This window comes from Cornus florida, unplaced genomic scaffold (genome assembly GCF_030987335.1).
Source record: "Cornus florida cultivar Cherokee Brave unplaced genomic scaffold, ASM3098733v1 CherokeeBrave_3.0.0_Hap2_Chr01, whole genome shotgun sequence".
NCBI classification, from domain to species: Eukaryota; Viridiplantae; Streptophyta; class Magnoliopsida; order Cornales; family Cornaceae; genus Cornus; species Cornus florida.
The window spans coordinates 29,407,006-29,430,732 of NW_026775571.1; the positions used below are offsets into that span (position 1 = coordinate 29,407,006).

At 38.7% G+C, this 23,727-nt stretch overlaps 1 protein-coding gene across 1 annotated transcript in view; it reads right to left on the reverse strand.

Moving 5' to 3' along the window:
• Positions 1-23,727, reverse strand: part of LOC132294150 (uncharacterized) — a 41,180-nt gene that overhangs the window by 10,611 nt on the left and 6,842 nt on the right. The window contains exons 3-5 of the transcript XR_009477990.1: positions 22,846-22,967; positions 22,453-22,581; positions 14,581-15,173 (exon numbers count right to left, since the gene is read on the reverse strand). The gene's annotated coding sequence lies outside the window, so the exon portion shown is untranslated. The remainder of the gene's footprint in view (positions 1-14,580; positions 15,174-22,452; positions 22,582-22,845; positions 22,968-23,727) is intronic.

The following is a 23,727-nucleotide window of genomic DNA, read 5'->3' on the forward strand; positions in this document are numbered from 1 at the left end:
AAGATGAAGTGTAGGTGCAAAATTTCGATCAACTAAAAATAGGTAAAAGAAAAATACAACTCACTCAAAGAGAAAAGCAAATAACAACAATTACTCAGAGAAAAGCGTATATTGCTCGATGGCCCTTATTAGAGGTCTAGGTCTCTATTTATATACAAAAAGGTGGTAGAATTATGATAGGACTCGTCTTGTTTGTCCTCCAATTCATTCCATATACAACATTCTTTACAAATAGAGTTCTTGCCTTTTTATAATTGTTTCCATGGCAAACTTTCCTTGCACAGAATTTTCCTTTTTTGTTGAATCCTTTGTCTAACAGGATGGGCCAGAAGTCCAACATTAGTGACCTTGGATTGCTGGCGTCTTTATCCGGGCTTGAATAGGGCTGGGCTTTTGCAACCCATCAAGTAAATAAAAATAAAGCTTCCATCATGGCCACATGGACGACTTTTATTGGAGGGGGATTTTTCCCTCTACACTTTGCTCCCAATTCCCTCTTTAATTGGACTACGGCTCCTAATTAAAAGGAAATTGAAGTTGTACGGTTGCCAATTTTACAAAAGGTGGTTCGAGGAGTGTCTATTGCGATTTTGGCCAAAGAGCTTCCTCAAAACTTGCTTTTGCCCTTGCTGTGTTCCTTGCATACTTACTGCATTCGTTGCTTCATAGTGGCACCAGGTTAGTTCCTCACTTGTTTCTTTGATTTCATACCATGAGTACTTCACCCGTTCACAACCATATAGAAATTGTAGACTCTGAGTCCACACCTTCGTCTTCCCCTATTCTCATTAAGGTTCCTCCCCCTAGGGTTTCTGACTATAATACTCCTAATTTTAAAAGGATAGTCTTGGTATTTTAATTAATCATTTTATTTCATTTTTATTTACTTATTTGGATATTTGCCTATTTGTGTAATTGTTTAAGTATTTAATTGCACTATTTGTTTTATTAATATATGCTTATATGGATTATTTGTTTTGTTTTTATTAATTGTTTAATTAGGTTATGAGGTTAATTTAATTTTAAATTTTAATAATGTTAAATTAGGGTTTTATATTCTTTTAGGTAATCATGTTGTGGGTTATGGCCGACTAGTTATATTTTTTTTTAGTTTTTCCATCTCTTATTATGATTAGAATTAGGGTAAAGTTTTGGCCTATAAATATACTTGTATAAGTCTGCCAAGGGTTTTAAAACCCTTATCACGTAACAGTGGAGGCGACGAGATACAGAGAGGTCTGAGAGAAAACAGAGAGAGGGAAACTTAGGGTTTAGCTAAGGCTAAGGCTAAGCCAAGGAGAGAACGAAAGGGTGTTACTCGTGGGTTGAACCAAGGGGCAACAGGGGAGTTAGAGCAGTGAAGGATTGCCGGAAAAGTTAAGAAGATGACGTTAAGATTTCAAAACTGAAATCAGAGGCAAGTTTTATGCATGGCTACGTAGTCTCCAGGAACTAAATGGAGATTAAAATTGATTGAGTATGCATGTTATTTTAGACTTTAAATTATCTTGTGTGTTGATAAATTTAAATTGATTTATCGTATAACTTGTTTCATATTTTGTTTTAAAGTTTTTGTAACAATGCGTACTAGGTTTTATGATTTTTTTTTTTTTTTGGATGATTTGGGACATAGTCAGACATCTAGGTACCTGAACTAAGAGTTTCAGAGGGGTTTTAACATCGTCGGAGACGAAGACGATGACAGGAAACAGGGACAGAGCCGGCTCCCAAGGGGATGGAGCTGGCTCCCTATTTTTCTTTGGCCGTGGCTCTCTGTGATAGAGAGAGCCGGCTCCCCAAGTCACAGAGCCGGCTCCAAGGGTAGGGGATCCGCCTCTCGTTGGTACAGAGCTGGCTCTCAACTTTTGAGAGCAAGCTCTCTTGTTTTGGTCCTTCTAGAAGTTGTTCTGAGCACTGTTTAGGATATTAGGGGTTTCCGAACTATTTTGAGATTAATAATAAGGGTTCTAAATATTATTTCATGTTATATTAAACCCCATATTGCATAATTTATATCTATATGCTAATGGATTGAACAGTATGAAAGTTAAATAATTTCCGCATGCTGTTAACGGATATAAGGAATTTAATTGCTTAATTTTATTTTAGCAATTTAACGGACTGTAACATGATTTTTAAACCTTATTTTGGAAGCATAATAGGGTCATATACTTATCAGACTTTATTTATATTCATTATGGATATTATTCTGGACTTTAATTGATGAACCATTAAATTCTGTTCTGTCAATTATGGATATTATTCTGGATTTTAATTGATGAACCATTATATTATGTTCTGTAAATTACATAGATGTTATTCTGGATTTTAATTGATGAACCATTAAATTTTGTTCTGTCAATTACATGGATGTTATGGATTGTATGCACCGGAATGGGACAGTGGCATACTAGGGACGGATTAGTTCAAAATACTAAGTCCTATCTACTCTGGAATAAGGGAATGGATTATAAAATTAAATCCTACTTATATTTAAGTCAGATCAGCTGAACAAGTTGAATGACTAACTGGATTACTTGCTACTTATATTTAAGTCAGATCGACTAAAGAAGTTGAATGACTAACTAGATTTTTTATGGATAAATAGGATAGGATTTTTATATATATGATTATGGTACCACGATATGAGCTTGAGTCTCAGGAACGATGGTTAGGGAGCATATATGCATTGGGATGCATAACTGGCTATGATGGTAGAGGTATACCCTGTTAGGTCTAGGTACTCATGCCTACCACAGGTGCGTTTTGCATGTTGCCTTCTATTCAGGTTAAGACCCCATTTGTAGTCCAGTGAGAGTCCCTTAGTGTGGATATATATATATATATATATATATATATATATATATATATGGACTAGATAGATATTGTTAAGTTATCTAGGATGTATCTGCGTATCGGGTCTCTGTTTGGATTGCAGTTAGAATAGAACTTGTTCGTGGGCCTAACCCATTATTATTTTTCAAGTATCGGATGGTTCCAGTCTTAGAGCTTGTTCATGCTGAGCAGAGATGGTCACTCATTCTTCCGATGACGTAGTATTTCTCTTCATGGTTTAGCTTTAGATTTTATTTTAGTTATTCGCTTTTCAGTTTGGGATTTTATTAGGGGCCCACTAGATGGATTCCCGAGTTGTTTAAATATCGGAGGTTTTGAGATTATTGGATTTTAATTATTTAATTTTAAATGATTTTTAATTTAGAATTCTTTCAGCTTTATTATTTATTCATTAAATTCTGTTGTATTCTGTATTCATTTACATACTTAATTGTTTGGTATCCCTCGAATCTGTGCTCGGACTTGATCACCCGTGGCTCTAGAATCGAGGGGTATCACAGTTGGTATCAGAGCACTCTAGGTTCAAGTGTCTCTAGGGTTAATTCGTATTAAGACTTCCGCATAGCGTATTCTCTTGTTTAGAGCTTTAAGATTAGGATTCGTTATATTCTTATACGGTCCATTTAGAATCGTACTGACGTTTGTCTTTCTATGTTAACAGTATGGTTAACGCTAGAAGAGGACAAAACATGCAAGGAAATAAGCGGCAAACGAGAGCGGCACGTAGGCAGCAAAATCGCTTACAACGTCAGCTAATGGAAGAAGAGCAGCAAATGCCAGGGTTTCAAGATAATGATGATCAGTTTCACGAAGAGCAGGAGGAAGTTCAGCAGACTCAGGATCAGGGAAGAATTCCAGAGTATCCTCCTCATCTCAATGACCTCATTGGTTGGACTATAGAAGCAGGGGTAACAGCTGCACTTCGGAATCAACCACAGGTTCAGCAGGCACCTATACCAGCACCAGTGGTTCCGACTGATCCTTGGGAAAAGGCTAGGAGTTCTTTCACAAAGGGGAGCCCACCTGAGTTTTCAAGCTCCACCGATGCGAAAGCTGCTCATCAGTGGAAGAAGGATATCGAGCAAAATTTTCGAATGGTTCAGTGCACGGAGGTTCAGAAGCAGATGCTTACTACCTTCAAGCTGGTCGGAGATACACTACACTGGTGGGAGTCAATTACCACCGCAGATGAGAGGACTTCATTGACTTATGATCAGTTCAGTGCCCGCTTCAATGAGAAGTACTTTCTATATGCAGTCAGGACAACAATGAAGATAGAGTTCCTTATTCTACAGCAGGAGAACATGACAGTGGCAGAGTATGAGCAGCAGTTCACACGCTTATCTCTTTTTGCTCCAGAGGAGGTGGATACAGAGAGAAAGAAACGTAATAGTTTCGTTAAGGGACTTATGTGGTCTATTAAGCGAGCTATTACAGGTAGTCCAGCCTACACTACATATGCTTAGGTGGTAGACACCGCTTTACAGCAGTATCAGTTGATCGTGGACTTTAGACAGGCTAGGGGTGAGAAGTGGGGTGATAGAGACTCTGTTAATCAGTCAGCTGAGAAAGGGAATGGCAATGGACACCGACAAAATGATAAGAGTAAATTCCAAGGACAACAGTCATGGAAGAAGCACAGGGGTGGTTCAGATGCCCACAGGGATGGGGCACCTATTCAAAGGCAGTAGAATAGGGGACCACAGGCAGGACAGGGTCAGCCACAGGCTAACCGACAGAGGAGGCCATTTAGCACTTAATAGGATAATTGCTACACTTGTGGAGAGTTTGGTTATACTTCCAGGCGGTATCCTAAAGCTGGACAGGAACAGGGACAGCATAGGCAGCAGGGACAGAGGGCACCAATACCTTTACCCACTCCACAGATTCCACGGATTCAGGGATAGACATATCTAGCTTTACCAGCACCGCCGCAGCCTCAGGGACAGGCACCGCAGCAGTTGCATTGTGGCAGGGTGTACAACCCTATGCCACAGGATATTCAGGCACCTCAGACTGTTGAGGGTATGTTTCTTATTCATGGTTCACAAGGTCGTGTTTTATTTGATACGGATGCTACTCATTCATTTGTATCTAAATCTTTTGTTGCATTATCTGGGATGACGGCACGAGTATGCGATAGACCTCACGGTATATCTACACCTTTAGGCAATACTGCCATTTTGCATGAGAGTGATGGGCCTGTGACACTAAATATTGGTAGACTCAGATTTCTAGCCAATCTATTGGTCTTGGACATGCACACTTTTGATGTGATACTTGGGATGGATTGGTTATCTCATTACCATGCCCAAGTTAATTGTTATGATAGGTCTATTGTTTTCACCATACCTAGTCAGGATATGTACGTCGTCGATATGCCACGTTCTAACGGGGTTGCTAGCACTTATTTGTTCAAATTAGCAGCATGCAGAAACTAAACATAAAATTCAAATTAGTAGCATGCAGAAACAAAACATATGTTGGTAAGCATGCAGAAAATACATTTTAGAAAAGAGAAAAAAAAAAAAAAGCATGCAGAAAATAAATTTTGCTAACCTTTTTTCAAGCTCAGTTGTAAATTCCATAAAATGAACCCAAACTCAATCCAATATCACAGTTGCAGTACACAACAGCAAGCAAACACATGCACAGAGTATAATGAACAAGGATTGCCAAAATGTCCATAACAGATGATAGTGAGCAATGCAGAACTGTAAAGAATGAAATTTTGGTAACCCTTTCTCATGCTAAGTTGTAAATTTTAGAAAATGACCACAAACTCAATCCAATATCATAGTTGTAGTACACAACAGCAACCAAGCACATGTGCAGAGTATAATGAACATTTGGGTTAAAAGCAATTACAATCGGGTTAATAGCAATTTATACATTTAGACAAATTATCAATCCAAATCTGATTTAAAATCTGAAGCATGATTAATCATTCATTATATGTTAACAAATTATGATAAGAATGCATTACCCTAAACCAATAACAAGTTATATGAACTAAATAGCTACACATATTGCAAGGGTGCATAGAAATCAAATGAGATCAAATTGACATCTACCTCATAAATCAGTGCTGTTAATTATGAGAAATAGAAAAGAGAGAATGTCATTTTACTTCAGAAAAATGGAGATAATAAAGCAGACATAATTCCAAGATCACACATTGTGTTTTTGTATGTTCAGTTCTACCTTCTAGATTTAAAGTTCACATTCCTCTATAAGAGAGAGAGGAGCATACCATCTATTCTCTATCACCACCACCCACCAAATGAATAGAAATCAACCGTTGAATAATAAAAGAAGCTAGAAGTAGTTGAAATAAATAGTTGCACGTATCACACGTGTAAGGGTGCACGGAAATCACATGAGATCAAATTGACATCTAATTCATAAGTCAGTGCTGTTAATTATGAGAGAGAGGCAATCAAACAGAAAAGAGAGAGAATGTCATTTTACTTCAGAAAAATGGAGAATAAAGCAGACATTATTCCAAGATCACACTCTGATGTTTTTGTATCTTCAGTGCTACCTTCAAGATTTAAAGTTCACATTCCTCTGTATATTACACTTTAAGAGATAGGAGCATACCATTTATTCTCTCTTTTCCCCTTCATCCACAAACAAAGAGCAAATGGCCAATCATTTAATTGAAGAAATCTGCCAAAGCACTTACAATGTTCTACCTAATAATATCCCACATCAGGTTTTGCAGAAGTATTTCACTATCCCAACTTAGACAGAGGAGTCAAGAGTGACTAAGTGAGACAAAGGCGATAGAGGAAGTGATATAGAGGGTTTGAATCCATTAAACAAATGGGCTAGACCAGTTTTATGATACTTTTACTTTCACTTAATAACACCTGGCATATTAATAACAGCTATAAGAAGAGTATGGTGTCAACAATAACATGTTGGAAAATAACAACTAAACATTCTTCCAATAAAAGAACCTAATTATATGAAAATAATACAACAGTTGCTACAGGATGTCATTTACAACTTGAGATTGTCTTCTATAATTTAGAGTACACTTAACTAATTATTTCATTTTAACAAAATTTGATAAAAATGCATTTCCTCAAACCAATAACATGTTAGAATGGAACAAATACAGCTGCTGAATATTGCGATGAGATCCTCCTTCAAATTGACATCTACCTAAGAACCAGTGCAATTAATTATGCAACGATTAAACAGATAAGAATCAATAAGTCATCATTTAACTTTAGGAACAATCAACATAATAAAGTGGTCATGATGCCAAGATCACACTTTCCTCCAAGGTTCCTTCCTCTATAATTACACATTAAAAGAGCAGGAGGAATGAAATAGAGAGCAATACATTGTACTAATCTAATCCAAGCAGGTAAATATTGTTCAGATTCATGAGAGAGAGAGAGAGAGAGAGAGAGAGAGAGAAATCTGTGTATATTGTATATATTCCCTTCAGCCCAAATGAGGCTTATATAAAGGACAAAGGGTTATACCCTAATTACACAATATTGCTTAATTACACAATAATCCTAACTACTATGGGTAATTACATAATGACCCAAATAAACATTCTAACACTCTCCCTCAAGCTGGAGAATATATATCAAATAATCCCAGCTTGGAATAGATAGTCCTTAACCGGTTATGACCCAGTGATTTGGTAAATATATCAACTAGTTGATCTTCAGACTTCACAAATAGAGTAGAGATGCTCCCACTTAATATTTTTTCCCGAATGAAGTGACAATCAACCTCAATATGTTTGGTCCTCTCATGAAACACAGGATTTGATGCAATGTGAACAGCTGCTTGCCTGCTTGGTTATCACAGAACAATGGAGTAGGAGCTTCAACTGTCAACCCAAGTTCTTTTATAAAATGCTGTATCCATGTCAACTCATTAGTGGTATGGGCCATTGCCCTATACTCAGCTTCAGCATTAGATCGAGCTACCACCGTTTGCTTTTTACTTTTCCACGTAACAAGATTTCCTTCTACAAATGTACAGTAGCCTGTAGTAGATCTCCTATCTGAAGGAGAACCAGCCCAGTCAGCATCTGTAAAACCTTCCACCCTGAGATGACCATTTGATTTGTATAGGAACCCAAAACCTAGACCTTGCTTGAAATATCGGATAATCCGAAGAACAGCAATCCAATGTGGCATTCTAGGAGCTCCCATGAACTGACTTACAACACTAACTGCATATGAAATATCAGGTCAAGTGATAGTGAGATAAATTAATTTCCCAACAAGGCGACGAAATCTGCCTGGGTCATTAAATAGATCACCCTCATCAGACACAAGTTTTGTATTTGAATCCGTAGGAGCATCAACTAGACGACCACCTAACATACCCGTTTCTTCTAGCAAGTCCAGCACATATTTTTGTTGAGATAAACTTATACCCTCCTTGGATCTAGCAACTTCAATACCCAAGAAGTACCTAAGTTTACCCAAGTCTTTAGTGTGAAATCGATTTTGCAGAAACAACTTCAACTTAGCAATGCCTGCAGAATCATCACCTGTGATCACAATATCATCTACATACACCACAAGAAAAATGAAGCCAGCTTTAGTGCGAGGTGAAATACCGAATGATCGGTCTGGCATCTGTTAAGACCAAATTCTAATGCCGCCTCAGAGAATTTTCCAAACCAAGCCCATGGAGATTGTTTCAATCCATACAGGACCTTTTTAAGGCGACAAACAGTGTGACGATATTCCCCTGAGCAACAAACCCAGGTGGTTGCTCCATATAAACTTCTTCAACCAAGTCACCATGTAAGAAGGCATTGACATCCAATTGAAACAACGGCCAGTTACAGTTGGCAGTAATGGAAATAAGAACCTGAATAGAAGAAAGCTTAGCAACAGGGGAAAAAGTCTCATCATAATCAACACCATAAGTCTGAGTGTACCCCTTTGCCACGAGACGAGCCTTCAACCGCTCAATAGACCCATCGTGAAGGTATTTAACTGTGTAGACCCACTTACAACCAACCGTTTTGGAACCCGGAGGTAAGGGAACAAGATCCCATGTTCCATTACGGTGAAGGGCATCCATTTCATCTACCATGGCTTGTCGCCAACTCAAATCAGAGAGAGCATCCTGCAAAGTCTTGGGAACAAAAGTAGCAGATACTTTGGATAAAAAACAAGAGAAAGAGGATGAAATATGACGGTAGGAGACAAAGTTAGAAATGGGATGTGCAGTTACACACGACCGAATACCTTTACGGAGAGCAATAGGCAAATCATCATGTAAAGGCGTTGGATCCAAAGACTCTGAAGGAGATGGAGGGAGCGAAGTGGGCCGTCGAGGTTGTCGAGTATAAACCTGCAATGGGACAGCAGAGCGAGGAGGTGCGGAAGCAGGAAACTGAGATGAAACCGTTGACATAGGTGGCTCAGAAGTAATATCGAGAGGAGTAGTAGAATCAGAGAAAATATGGGGGAGACTCAGAAAATGTGACATCAGCACTAGTGAAATAGCATTGAAAATGAGGACTGTAACAACGATAGCCTTCTGAGTGCGAGAATACCCAAGAAAAACACACTTAGTGGCACGAGGGTCGAGTTTATCAAGACCGGGTCCAAGGTTATGGACATAACACAAACATCCAAAGACCCGCGGAGTCAGATTAAACAATACGGAGTAGGGAAATAGAACAGAATGAGGAGATTTACCTTTTAACACTAATAAGGGCATTCGATTAATAAGATGACATGCCGTAAGAACAGCATCACTCCAAAATCGTTTGGGAACATGCATATGAAATAAAAGGGCACCACAGACTTCCAAGAGATGACAATTTTTCCGTTCAGCTACTCCGTTTTGTTGCGGAGTATAAGTACAAGATGATTGATGAATGATGCCTTTAGCATGAAAATAAGACTCAAAAGGGTCCGAGAAATATTCTTTGGCATTGTCAGAACGTAAAACTTTAATGGAACACCAAAATTGAGTTTTTATTTCTTTGCGAAATATTTGAAAAATAGAAAACAATTCAGAACGATTTTTCATTAAAAACAACCAAGTCATCCGAGAATAATCATCCACAAAAGTCCCAAAATAACGAAATCCATTAATAGAAATATGTTTTATTGGTCCCATACATCTGAATGAACTAATTGAAAAGGACTAGCAACACGATTATTAGCTCTCGGTTTAAAAGATACACGACAATGCTTACTAAGTTGACATGTTTCACAAGACATGGACTCAATATGACTAAGACCGAGGACTTGACGCTGCAAAACTGATAGTGATGGGTGGCCGAGACGACAGTGCCACCGAAAAGAAGACAAAGATGATTGAAGAGCTATGGGAGATGGTGCAAGATCGAAGTAATACAAGCCACCTATTTCATGTCCCGTACTAATCCTCTTCTTCGTCTTGAGATCCTGAAAAAGACAACATGTGGGATAAAATGTAACGGAACAGTTAAGAGATTTAGTAATTTTACTAATGGACAACAAATTAAAAGGGAATTGAAGAACATATAACACAGAGGAAAGGGACATAGAAAAGGTAAGATGAATAGTCCCCAAACCCAAAACTTTAGTTGATGATCCATTAGCAAGAGTAACACTTTGAGAGGAAGGAACAGACTGAAAATCAGATAAGAGATGAGAACTACCAGTCATGTGATCGAATGCGCTAGAGTCAAGAATCCAGGGACTCTGACTAGAGGACAAAAGACATGTAGGGGCACTACCTGATTGGCCAAGGACCCCATGGAAGATGAGGTGGAAGGCCGTTGTTGAGACAGAAACTGAGCATACTCATCGCGGGGAATCGTGACCATAGCAATCTCAATAGCCACATGTGGAGCAGTGGGTGTGGTAGAGAGAGAAGAATTCCATCATTAGAAGTCACTTGATGTGCATAGGAAGAAGGTGGCGGTTTCCCATGAAGATCCCAACAGTAATTGACAGTGTGATTAGTAAGACCGCAGTGAGTGCAAAGTTTTGAGTCTCTGCCTTTGCCTCGACCACGGCCACGGCCACGACCACGAGTAAAACGACCACCACCGCCACGAGAAGACTGAAAGCCACCCGGGTTCACAACTAAGGCAGAACGGTCACTGCTAGGAGGAGCAGTGACACCACTTGACGCACCCCCTGAAGTGTCACTAGATAAAGTGGCACACTGGAGTCTGGATAACATATCAGGTAGAGAGGGAAGTGTAGGGCTACCCAAAATCTGTGCATGAACAGGTTCATACTCTTGTGGCAAGCCTGTGAGAACCCGAACAACATTAAAATCCTCACGTTGTTGTTGCATGCTTTTCACATCAGAGGTGATGGGTTGATACAAGTTCATTTCTTCACAAAGTCCCATCGCCCGTGAGAGGTATTCTTCTAAACTGTGAGTCCCTTGCTGGAGATCAAAAAATTGTCTACACACCTCATAAATTCTGGTTATATTACCAGTACCAGAATATAACTGTTGGAGTCGGGTCCATATCTCCTTGGTAGTGTCCAGATATAACAAGTTGGAGCTAATATGAAGTTCAATACAATTCAGCATTAAGGAGATGATCTGAGCATCCCTTTGTTCCCATGAACTGAAATCGGCATCACTGCTTTTGGGCTTATCCTGAACCAAATGAGTGCCAAAGCCTTTGGCCTTCAGGAAAATGGCTACTGACTTGGCCCATAAAATGTAATTTTTGCCATTAAGCTTGACTTAAGTCATGGGAGGATTGAAGGAGGTAGAAGATAACAGGTCAGAACTGGAAGCCATGGAAAAGGTAAAAAAAAAAAAACGAACCTGGAAAAAATTGCAAAATCGGCAACCGAGTCGGATCTGGGTATCGGGTATTCGGGTTGGATCTCGGCAACCGGGGCTAGATCAAAACCAGGTCTTTGCTATTCCGGTTTTAGTAAACCAGGGTTGGAATAGCATAACCGTGTAACCAAACACGGCTGTTCTTCTTCACAACACCACCGACAGACTCCGGCAAGCACGCAGCAGCGACGGCAATAATCAGCGACACCACACCGAATCAAAACCTCTGCAACTTCCGACCAAGAGAAAAGACGAATCGATGAAGCCTCACCTCTGCAACTAACGACGGTAGATGTCGGCGAGCTTGCTGACGACCAAAGCGGCAACAACACAAGCGGCCAAAGGGCCTTCAGATCTGACGGCGACAACGGAGGCTTCAGATCTGACGAAGACGACGACGAATGATGTTCTCAACTTGCCAGCGACAAGAACTTCCGGCAAAGACACCAACAACACACACGCGATTCTGATCGCGATTCCAATCTCATACAAGAGCAACACAATTGTCGTTTTCCACACCCATGAATCTATATAGCTCTGATACCATATTCGGATTCATGAGAGAGAGAGAGAGAGAGAGAGAGAGAGAGAGAGAGAGAGAGAGAGAAATCTGTGTATATTGTATATATTCTCTTCAGCCCAAATGAAGCTTATATAAAGGACAATGGGTTATACCCTAATTACACAATATTGCTTAATTACACAATAATCCTAACTACTATTGGTAATTACATAATGACCCAAACAAACATTCTAACAAATATAAAGTACCTCACAGGAGCATCCTTTGTAATATAACAAGAATAAGTATACAGCTACGTGACTCTGGCTCATCTTGCTTTTAGATAGAGTTTCAAATTTAAATCCATGTCAACACTAGCACCTCCTAAATCCATCCAGGTTCCATTGCAATGGATATTCTGGAATTCGGGCAAAAGAACTCAGAAGAATATAGTATAGCTGTACTTTTGGCCGTAGTTACACAAAAATATGGGCAAAAGAATATGAAATATTACTAGTTTATTATTCATTTAACCATTAAAGGTACAAAGATAATTCAAATTTCATACAAAACCAAAAAAAAAAAAGCAAAATGAAACAAAATCATTTGATATTCATAAATTCGATATATTTGGACGTCAAAGACATCAACTAAAAATTTGAAGGTCCTATTGGGTGAAGTCAAAAGGTCTATTTTTTGAGTTCTTGACAACAGTTTTCAGAAAACAGAACCAAGCAAGACCATAGCTGTTAATACCAAAAAGGAAAAAAAAATGGAAATCTTTTTGACTATATAACTTGTCTTTACGAAAAAAGCACATAATATATATTTTTTTACAAGTGAAAAAGCACATAATATATTATGAAAAACATCCTTAAATCTTCTTTCTTTCCTTCCACCTGCAAACTTTATAACATTCCCAACTACTGCCCTGGTCCAGCATCAATCCTAATTAGTAACACGATTTTGCATATTAGATATTTAAGACGAGCAACATGGTCAATTAGGTTTTATAAGTAAAATTGTTCTTCTCATATGCCCATCCCTATAGCATTAATTACTCAATCCCATCATTGTTCCTATACTTGGTAGAATATCTCCTATAAGACAGAACACCATTAGACTTCAAGTAACCAATATACACAAATTTAAAGACAAAGATACCAGGAACTAATTCCCATCGACAAGCCATAGTGGTGGACTGTTATCACCTTGATAACGGGAGACTTACTTGGGATGTTCAGTTCGGGAGGCACTTTCAGGATTGGGAAATAGAGGATGTTTCTCGTTTTTTGGAGCTTCTGTATAGCCAGGAGATCACTTTTGGGGAGTCGGATTTTTGGTTCTGGGTTCCTAACTCGTAGGGTCGTTTCGAGGTTAGATCTTTTTTCAGGTGCCTTTCGGTTGTTCCTGGAGACCCCTTCCCCTGGAAGGCTATTTGGCGATCTAAGGCTCCCCTCAAGGTTGCCTTTTTTGCTTGGACTTCTGTTTTGGGTAAGATTTTAACCCAGGATAATTTAAGGAAGAGAAACAAGGTGGTGGTCAATCATTGTTATATGTGCTTGAGTGATGAGGAAACAGTTGATCACCTTCTCTTACATTGCAACATGGCCAGAGCCTGTTGGGATTTGATGCTTGGTTTATTTGGGGTCAATTAGGTTATGCCTTGTTATGCTAGAGGGTTGATTGAGGCTTGGAGAGGCATCTCTGTTGGGGCTCTTATTCGAGATGCTTGGAGGGCTACGCCTCTTTGTATTTGGTGGTGTATTTGGCTTGAGAGAAATAGAAGATATTTTGATGGACAAAAGAAATCTATTTCTATTCTCAAGTTTTCTATTATTTCTACTCTTTTTTGTTGGGTTTCAGGGAGAGATTCTAGATCTACGGAGGAGATCATTGTTTTTTTGGCCTCTTTGAAGGTCTAAGGTGCCCTTTGGCCCTTGTGTTTCTTGTTTCCTTGGGTTACGCTCCCCTTTTGAGCGTTTTCTATAAAATTTTACTTATCAAAAAAAAAAAAATGCTGCCAAATCTAATGACCCACCTTCCCACCTTTTCTCTCCTAAGTTTTATCTTCAAGTTTCTTAAATCGCCAATTCGAACCCCCTTGACAGGAAGTCATCTTTAAGGGAATCAAATATAACACGTAACAAAGATATAAGGTGACATTATTATACAAAAACAAAGGCAATATAATTCTAGGCTCCAGATTAATTTACTACTAGAGGATGAGAATTCAATACCAGCTTTAGCAGTTGCAATGTAATTAGATTAATAATATTTCCACAATCCACAGATAGTACAGCTAACAATTCTAACGGCCAGCAATATGTCTGATCATGTCATTTAAAGCATCAAAAATTACAGTGAGATAATACAGGCAGAGCAAAAAGAACACAAAAGGATTAATTTGGGATTACCTCTCCTTTCTATTCTTCTTGCTCTCACCTTCTCTTGTGCTTGCTGGTTTTTCCATCTCATCCACCATTACTGTGGAGTGGAACTAGACTTCCCACACAAATTAGATCTCCATAGAAAGTCGGCAAACAAGGAATCCTAACATTCTTGACTGTTTTCGTTCTCAAGTCAAACCAGAAAAGCTTTGCATTGTCCCGGTCCAGAAGTACTTCCCCAACACAAACCCCAACACACACACACACCCCAATATTCCTCTTTTACTTGTAAGAGAGAGATGTTTCAACTACTATTGATTCTTTTCTTTGGGTATAGTCCTTTATGCATTTCGTGAAAAACAATGGCCCTACTGTTTGTGCCAATTCATCCAGATTCCCAAACTTGAATCTTGATTGCATATTTTAAATTGATTTTATCATTGGCCAAGGCATATCAGAACGCTGCATGGACAAGCGAGAGTTGCTGACAAGTAAGGGATAGTCTCCGTCACCTTCAGCAACACCCGCTAGCTGATGCATCAGCCTCTGGAGGTTTTTGTTTAAAGATGTTCCTTTTGACCAGTTGAGCCCTCAGCCAAAAGACTTGGAGTTTCTAAAATCTGCAGATCAAAAGTGATACAACATTAACTTAATGATTACCGTCATGTTAATTAGATATCATAGGAATTGAATTATGATCACAAGAAATGTTGTCACCGAATCAATTTTAGTTGATGGGACATGCACACGTACACACACCACACACGCGCGGGCTACATGCATGCAAGCGCACTTGTCACACGTGCGTGCACACATGCACAGAGAGAGAAAGAGAGAGAGAGGTACTCTTTTCTCATGAGATAAATGATCATGAAATTGCAAAAACGAGAAAGATTTCTTATGCCACTACCACTGGCTACATACTTCAAAGCATCTAAAAAAATATCATGCGACAGATAACAACCTTAGTTGCTGTTCAAACTGATAAGAGAGAGAGAGAGAGAGATCATGGCTACTGCAGCTGTATATTTCATATATTGTCACTTAACCTAATAAGCCTATGTAGACTTATATAAAGGATACAAAGTTAACTAAATAACACAAGGGCCTACTAACTAAATGTAATTACATAATGACCCAACATCTATATATATATATATATATATATATATATATATATATATAACATTCTAACACTCCCCCTCAAGCTGGAGAATATATATCAAATAATCCCAGCTTGGAACAGATAGTTCTTAACCGGTTATGACCCAATGCCTTGGTAAACATATCAGCTAATTGATCTTCAAATTTCACGAATGGAGTAGAGATGCTCCCACATAATATTCTTTTCTCGAATGAAGTGACAATCAACTTCAATATGTTTGGTCCTCTCATGAAACACAGGATTTGATGCAATGTGAACTGCTGATTGATTATCACAGAACAGTGGAGTAGGAGCTTCAACTGTCAACCCAAGTTATTTTAGAAAATGTTGTATCCATGTCAACTCACTAGTGGTATGAGCCATTGCCCTATACTCAGTTTCAGCACTAGACCAAGCTACCACCGTTTGCTTTTTACTTCGCCATGTAACAAGATTTCCTCCTACAAATGTGCAATAGCCTGTAGTAGATCTCCTGTCTGAAGAAGAACCAGCCCAGTTGGCATCTGTAAAACCTTCCACCCTAAGATGACCATTTGATTTATATAGTAACCCAAAACCTGGAGCTCGCTTGAGATATCGGATAATCCGAAGAACAACAATCCAATGTGGAATTCTAGGGGCTCCCATGAACCGACTTACAACACTAACTGCAAATGAAATATCAAGTCGAGTGATAGTTAGATAAATTAATTTCCTAACAAGACGACGAAATCTGCCTGGGTCATTAAATAGATCACCCTCATCAGACACAAGTTTTATATTTGAATCCATAGAAGCATCAACCGGACGACCACCCAACATACCTGTTTCTTCTAACAAGTCCAACACATATTTTCGTTGGGATAAACTTATACCCTTCTTAGATCTAGCAACTTCAATACCCAAGAAATACCTAAGTTTACCCAAGTCTTTAGTGTGGAATCGATATTGTAGAAACAACTTCAACTTAGCAATGCATTCAGAATCATCACATGTGATCACAATATCATCAACATAAGGCACAAGAAATATGAAGCCAGCTTTAGTGCGCTGGTGAAATACCGAATGGTCGGTCTGACATCTGTTAAGACCAAATTGTAATGCCGCCTCAAAAAATTTTCCAAACCAAGCCCGTGGAGACTATTTCAATCCATACAGGGCCTTTTTAAGGCGACAAACAGTATGAAGATACTCCCCTTAAGCAACAAACCCAAGTGGTTGCTCCATATAAACCTCTTCTGCCAAGTCACCATACAAAAAGGCATTTTTAACATCTAACTGAAATAGAGGCCAATGCCTATTAGCAGCAAGAGAAATCAAAACACGAATAGATGAAATCTTAGCAACAGGGGCAGACGTCTCATCATAGTCAATACCATAAGTCTGGGTATAACCTTTGGCAACAAGACGTGCTTTTAAACGCGCAACGGACCCATCTGGAAGATACTTCACAGTATATACCCAGCGACAACCAATAGGTTTGGCACCTGGAGGTAATGGAACAAGATTCCATGTGCCATTTTGATGCAAAGCATCCATTTCATCTTGCATTGCTTTCCTCCAGCCCGAATCAAACAAAGCATCCTGCACAATCTTAGGAACAAATGTAATAGACAACTAAGAGGAAAAACATGAGAAGGATGGCGATAAGGAATTATAAGAGACATAATGAGCAATGGGATGATTAGTGACACACGAGCGAATACCTTTACAAAGTGCAATAGGCAAGGAATAAGACACAGTGGATGGTGTTGGATCCAAAGACTCTGGAAACGATGGAGGTGGCACGACAGCAGATGGCTTTGGTCTTCGAGTGTATACCTGAAACGGGACAGGCGAAGGAGATCGAGGTTGAAGAGACAGTGAAGGAAGAGAAACCGCAGGAAGAGGCGACTCAGGAGTGATATCAAGAAGTGAATCAGGATCTAAAAAATATGAGATGGACTCACAAAAGGTTACATCTGCGTTAATAAAGTACTGTTGAGAAACAGGACTATAGCAGCGATAACCTTTATGAGAACGAGAGTAGCCAAGAAATACACACTTTGTGGCACGGGGGTCTAGTTTATCAAAACCAGGACCAAGATTGTGGACATAACATACACAGCCAAAAACTCTAGGAGTAAGAGAAAACAAGGGAGAATCAGGAAATAAAATAGAATATGGAGATTTGCCATCTAATACAGAGGATGGCATACGGTTAATAAGATCAGGCAATAAGAACAGTATCACCCCAAAACCGTTTAGGCAGACGCATATGAAACAAAAGAGCACGGGTTACCTCTAAAAGGTGTCGATTCTTACGTTCGGCAACTCCGTTTTGTTGAGGAGTATAAACACATGAATTTTGATGAATAATTCCTTTATCACTAAGATATGTATCAAAGGGGGTTGAAGAATATTCCTTAGCATTATCAGAACGTAGAATACGAATTGGGCATCCAAACTGAGTTTTGATTTCTTTTCGAAATTTTTGAAAAATTAAAAATAACTCAGAACGATCTTTCATTAGAAACAAACAAGTCGGGCAAGAATAATCATCCACAAATATCACAAAATAATGAAATTTATTGATTGAAGAATGTTTTATTGGACCCCATACATCTGAATGAACCAAATGAAAAGGACTAGAGACACGATTATATACCCTAGACTTGAAAGACACACAATGGTGCTTACTAAGTTGACAAACTTCACATGACAAAAATTTCAAATGACTAAGACTAGGAACTTAACGCTTCAAAACTTGAAGTGACGAATGACCAAGCCAACAGTGCCACTGGAATGGAGACAAAGAAGACTGAAGAGCCACAGGATAAGGTTCCAAATCAAAGTAATATAAGCCACCAGCTTCATGTCCCGTACCAATCATCTTCTTCATCTTGAGATCCTGAAACACACAAGAAGTAGGATAAAATGTAACAGAACACTGGAGAGATTTAGTAAGCTTTCTGATAAACATTAAATTAAAGAGAAACTGAGGAACATATAAAACAGACGAAAGAGACAAGGAATCACTAAGTTGAGTTGACCCCAAACCTGAAACCATAGTGGACGAACCATTAGCAAGAGTGACACTTTGAGAGGAAGGTACAGAATTAAAATTAGATAGAAGAGAAGAATATCCAGTCATATGATCGGATGCTCCAGTGTTTATGATCCAAGGACTGCGAGTGGAAGACAATAGACGTGTGTGCAGTACCTGACTGGGCAAAGATAGCCGTGGAAGATGAATTAGATGCTTGCTTATGAGACAAAAACTGAGTATACTCATCACGTGGAACAGGGACTGTATCTGATTCAGCTACATTGTGAGATCCAGAAGCAACATCATTCGGAGAGGAGGAAACTTGATGTGCATAACTAGATGGTTTGCCGTGAAGGTCCCAACAAAAATTCACAGTATGATTAGAAAGGCCACAATGAGTGCATTTTCGTGATTCCCTACCACGGCCACGTCCTCCCCGTGAATCACGACCACCACGTGGGAGCGTCCCCCACGACCGCCACGGTTAGCACTATGGTCACCCTTTGAAACTACCAATGCTGAACGCTCACCACTCTGCCCAATATTCGAAGTTGAGGTATCACTAGCAAATGTAGCATGCTGAAGTCGAGAAAACACTTCAGCAAGAGATGGAAGTGTGGGACTGCCCATAATCTGTGCACGAAAAGACTCATAGACTGATGACAAACCAGTAAGAAAACGGACAACATTAAAGTCTTCAGGTTGTTGTTGCATACTACGAACATCAGCGGTAATGGGCTGATACATATTCAGCTCCTCATAAACTCCCAGAACTTTGGAATAATACTCTTCTATACTGTGATTACCTTGTTCAAGACTGAAGTACTGCTTACAAAGCTCATAAACACGAGTGATATTACCTGTCCCAGAATACAATTGCTACAATCTGTCCCATATCTCCTTGGCAGTGTCCAAATAGAGTAAGGTTGAACTGATTTGAGGTTCAATACTGTTTAACATCATAGAGATGATCTAAGCATCTTCCTTTTCCCATGTATCAAAAGAAGCATCAGTGGCCTTGAGTTTACCTCTACCCTTGAGAAAAATTGCAACAGATTTAGCCCACAGTATGTAACTCTTCCCATAGAGCTTAACTGAAGTCATGGGAGAATGAAGATCGGATGTGGAAGAAAGCAAATCTGAACTGGGCGCCATGGTGAACCCAGCAAAAACAGAGAAGAAAAAAAAAATGCAAAATATGTATTCTGGCCGAACCTGAAAAGTGGGCCGGATCTGATTAAACGGGCCGAATCTGGTCAAACAGGTCAGATTTGGTCAAACGGTCCGGATTTGGGCTATCCCCGTTTTAGTAAACCAGGGTTGGAATAGCTATCCCAGGTTTAGTAAAGCAGGGTTGGAATAGCTTCACTCCTGCAGCTAAACACCACCCTTCTCCTTCACAATCAGCGCCGGAGAGAACCAGAACTCTGCCACCGACAAGAAATTCCAGCACCCGAGATTTGCAATGGAAAAACAAGGCTAGTACACACCCTAGCCCTTGCAGCGGTGACGGCAAACCAACACAAGCAGCGATCTAACAACCGAGCGGAGATGGATCGCGATGATGGAACCTCTGCAACTTGCGACAGCCAAGGAAGCCTCGGCCAACAAAACGAAAGGCTTCAGATCTGAGAACGACAGACAAGAAGCGTTGAACACAACGACAGCTTCAAACCTCCGGCTCTGAACAGAACGGCGGCCAAATCTTCAGCGAAGAACAGAATCGGCTTCGATCTTGATTTCGATTTGTAGAAGAACAACCCAGATGCAATCACAACTACAATCTTAGGTTCCCATTGTTTCGTACCGCTCTGATACCATGTTCAAACTGATGAGAGAGAGAGAGAGAGAGAGAGAGATCATGGCTACTGCAGTTGTTTATTTCATATATTATCACTTAACCTAATAAGCCTATGTAGACTTATATAAAGGATACAAGGTTAACTAAATAACACAAGGGCCTACTAACTAAATGTAATTACATAATGACCTAACATCTATATATATATATATATAACATTCTAACAAATAAGTAGGTAAGAATAAATGCTAGTGGAAATGCCAGGTAAGACAACAGAGTAGCAGTGATACCAACCCAACAGGGCGAAAGAGGGAATAATGGGAGGTGTCAACTTGTCCAAAACACAATTTAAAAAAAATAAAATAAAAGAAAAGGTACAATGTATTTTCTCTCTTAAAGAAAATATAATCAATAACTGACAACATAAAGTTACAAGAAATCTCGTTTCTTTGATAGGAGAAGCTGGCTCACACCCAATATCACTATATGAGTATATGTCTTAAGGTCATCCCAATTTACAGTTTTTTCCCCTTATTTTTTTTTATTTTTGGTAAACTTTATAGAGGATGAAAACATGCAAATATGTTAAATTACTAAAACAACTTATCGTAATGTTTATTATATACAGCTAAATGGATCACTTCATGTTATTTGATAGAGAAAAAGAATGCTCCAAGTATACCTAGAAACAGAAAGGTTACACTCATCATATTGTCCATGCCGGCAATCAAATAATGCATGCCAAGATACTCCTATAGGACTCTCATAGACCTCATGGTAAATATCGTCAACATCACCCATACCTTTCTCGCAAATGAATGGAGCCAGCCACATGAATTCTCTTTTTCCATTCTTTCCTATTATAATCATTTCTCCTCTAATATTTATTTATTTTTAAATTATTTTTAATTACTTCATCCCATGCCTCTTTGTCACTTCCATTCTGGACATTTCCACTACTTGAATGCATTATTCTTGTTTCATTTTCAACGTCCAACACCAGGGTCTATACAATATAGCTAACCTAATAACCATCCTCCTGGGTAAATGTAACTTCACTAATACGCAGACATTTTCCACATACATGAATTTCATAGGGTCTTTAACACAATTTTACTTATTTCAGCATAGTTATCTTGAATAAATAATGCACTTTATAATTCAATATGGCACCACCATCCCCCCTACCATGACCTTTTTTAATCCATGTCTTGGAAACATGGAAATTGGCCCGAGTTTTATACTGAGGTAACACTGTAACAAATATTTGTGAAACCATTTTTGTTCCGAATACTACATTACAAATTTCAGGTCTCTTATAAATTCGTGTGGCATTTGCCAAAATTTTCATGTTTACCTTAAAGGCCTAGTGACAAAAAAAAGAATATAAATCCCGCAAAGTAAGTTGACAGGACATCACATGCGTATCAATATGGATCCAATTAATCCAAACAACAAATAATTTAGTGAGTGATTAATAATAAAATGCTTTGAACCCATTCTTTTTCTTTTTCCTTTTTAAAGGATAAAAGAAATGATTAGACCGAGGCTTGCGTGGCGGGGGCATAGTGACCATGGGGTAGAAGCCTTCTTCCTTTAGCACCTAATAGTAATAATGACCTCTGCTTGTAATCCTTAACTTACAATACATGGGTCATTTGGTCAATTCCTTGTTCTCTCTCATACTCCAACTTACATCAATTTGCCATTTTGGTGAATGCAAGTGGACCCAACATTTCACTTACAGAAAAAGAAAAATGTTTGGAGCTATTTGAAATAATGTTACTATCCTTGGAGTTTAACCCACTTACATGGATCCAAACCCGTACCTCAAGTCATGGCCAAAACAAGGCAACATGAACAGAGGGACACTTGATGATCATATAATAAACAAACCTGGGAAAAGATGCTAGCATATTTGCATACCTTCAGAACAAGTTCCTCAAAGCATTGCTCCACATTGGCCCGAGTTTTTGCACTACATTCGATGAAAAGGCATCCACATTCCCTAGCAAAGTCAACACCCTCTCTTTTGGTGACAACCCTTTCACTCTCCTGAGAAAGACAAATTAAGATGTAGGCATTAACCTTAATATGGCACAAGCATCATCATATTATCCAACAATGTCACATTTTATAATTTGCTTAAATCTACAAAAAGAAAATGTCACATTTTATAGTTTATAACACAGAAAACTCTGAACCCAATCTCTAGCAGATGAGTAATTCAACTGTGCAAAAACTGTTGGAAAAAACTTCTTGTAGCACCCAAGGGGTAAAGATAAAAGAGCTCTAGATGCAAATTTCTAAAAGCCATACCTTATCAACTTTGTTGCCAACAAGCATCCTGATGCGATCCTGATTTGTTGAGTACAAGTCAATTTCTTTAGCCCATACATCAGATAGATTCGTAAATGTTTCTCGTCGTGTTACATCATAAACTGTACCAATTTCCAAAAGTAATTGGTTAGGTTTACACAATAACTTGGGATTTAAAACTTCGAGATGAAGTGGAAGCTTCTAATAAGAAGAATTAGGACAAACCACAGGCAGAAACCAGCTGAAATAAATATTATTTAAAATTCAGGAATTCTAAGAAATGGAAGTCATCTAGTACCAAGAATTTGCCAGAAAGGAGATTGGTGCCAATTAAAACCTACACCAATGATTTTTTTTCTTTTTCTTTTTCCCACTACAATAAGTATCACATAACTCACATTCCATGGATTAGAATCAACAAACTGCCAGAACAAGTTTTATTCTGAGAAATTATCTCCTGTGTTGCAATAGAATACACTCCTTGTTCTAAATGCTACCACAGTAGTCATTATATTCATTCTTAAATCATTTAATTATACGCCGAAGCAAAAGTACGATTTACCTATCTGATAGATCCATTCACATCCTAGTATTACCACTTAATAAAGCAGAAATCTTCATGAAGGTTAAATATAAAAAGTAAAATGAAAATCAGACGTAAATACAAAAAATCATGGCCACACAAGGTACCAGGAAAATTGCACCTTACTAATCGCTCGTAATAAGGATAAACTGATGAATAGACAAACTTAAAATATGTTACCATCGTCTCTTTCTCAAAATGGATTCTGTAAACAAATAGAAAAGTTTCAGCAGCAATACACTTTCGAGTTCCGTAAGGCAGAAAATAAATCATCGGGATGAAGTTGGCAAGCAGAAAGG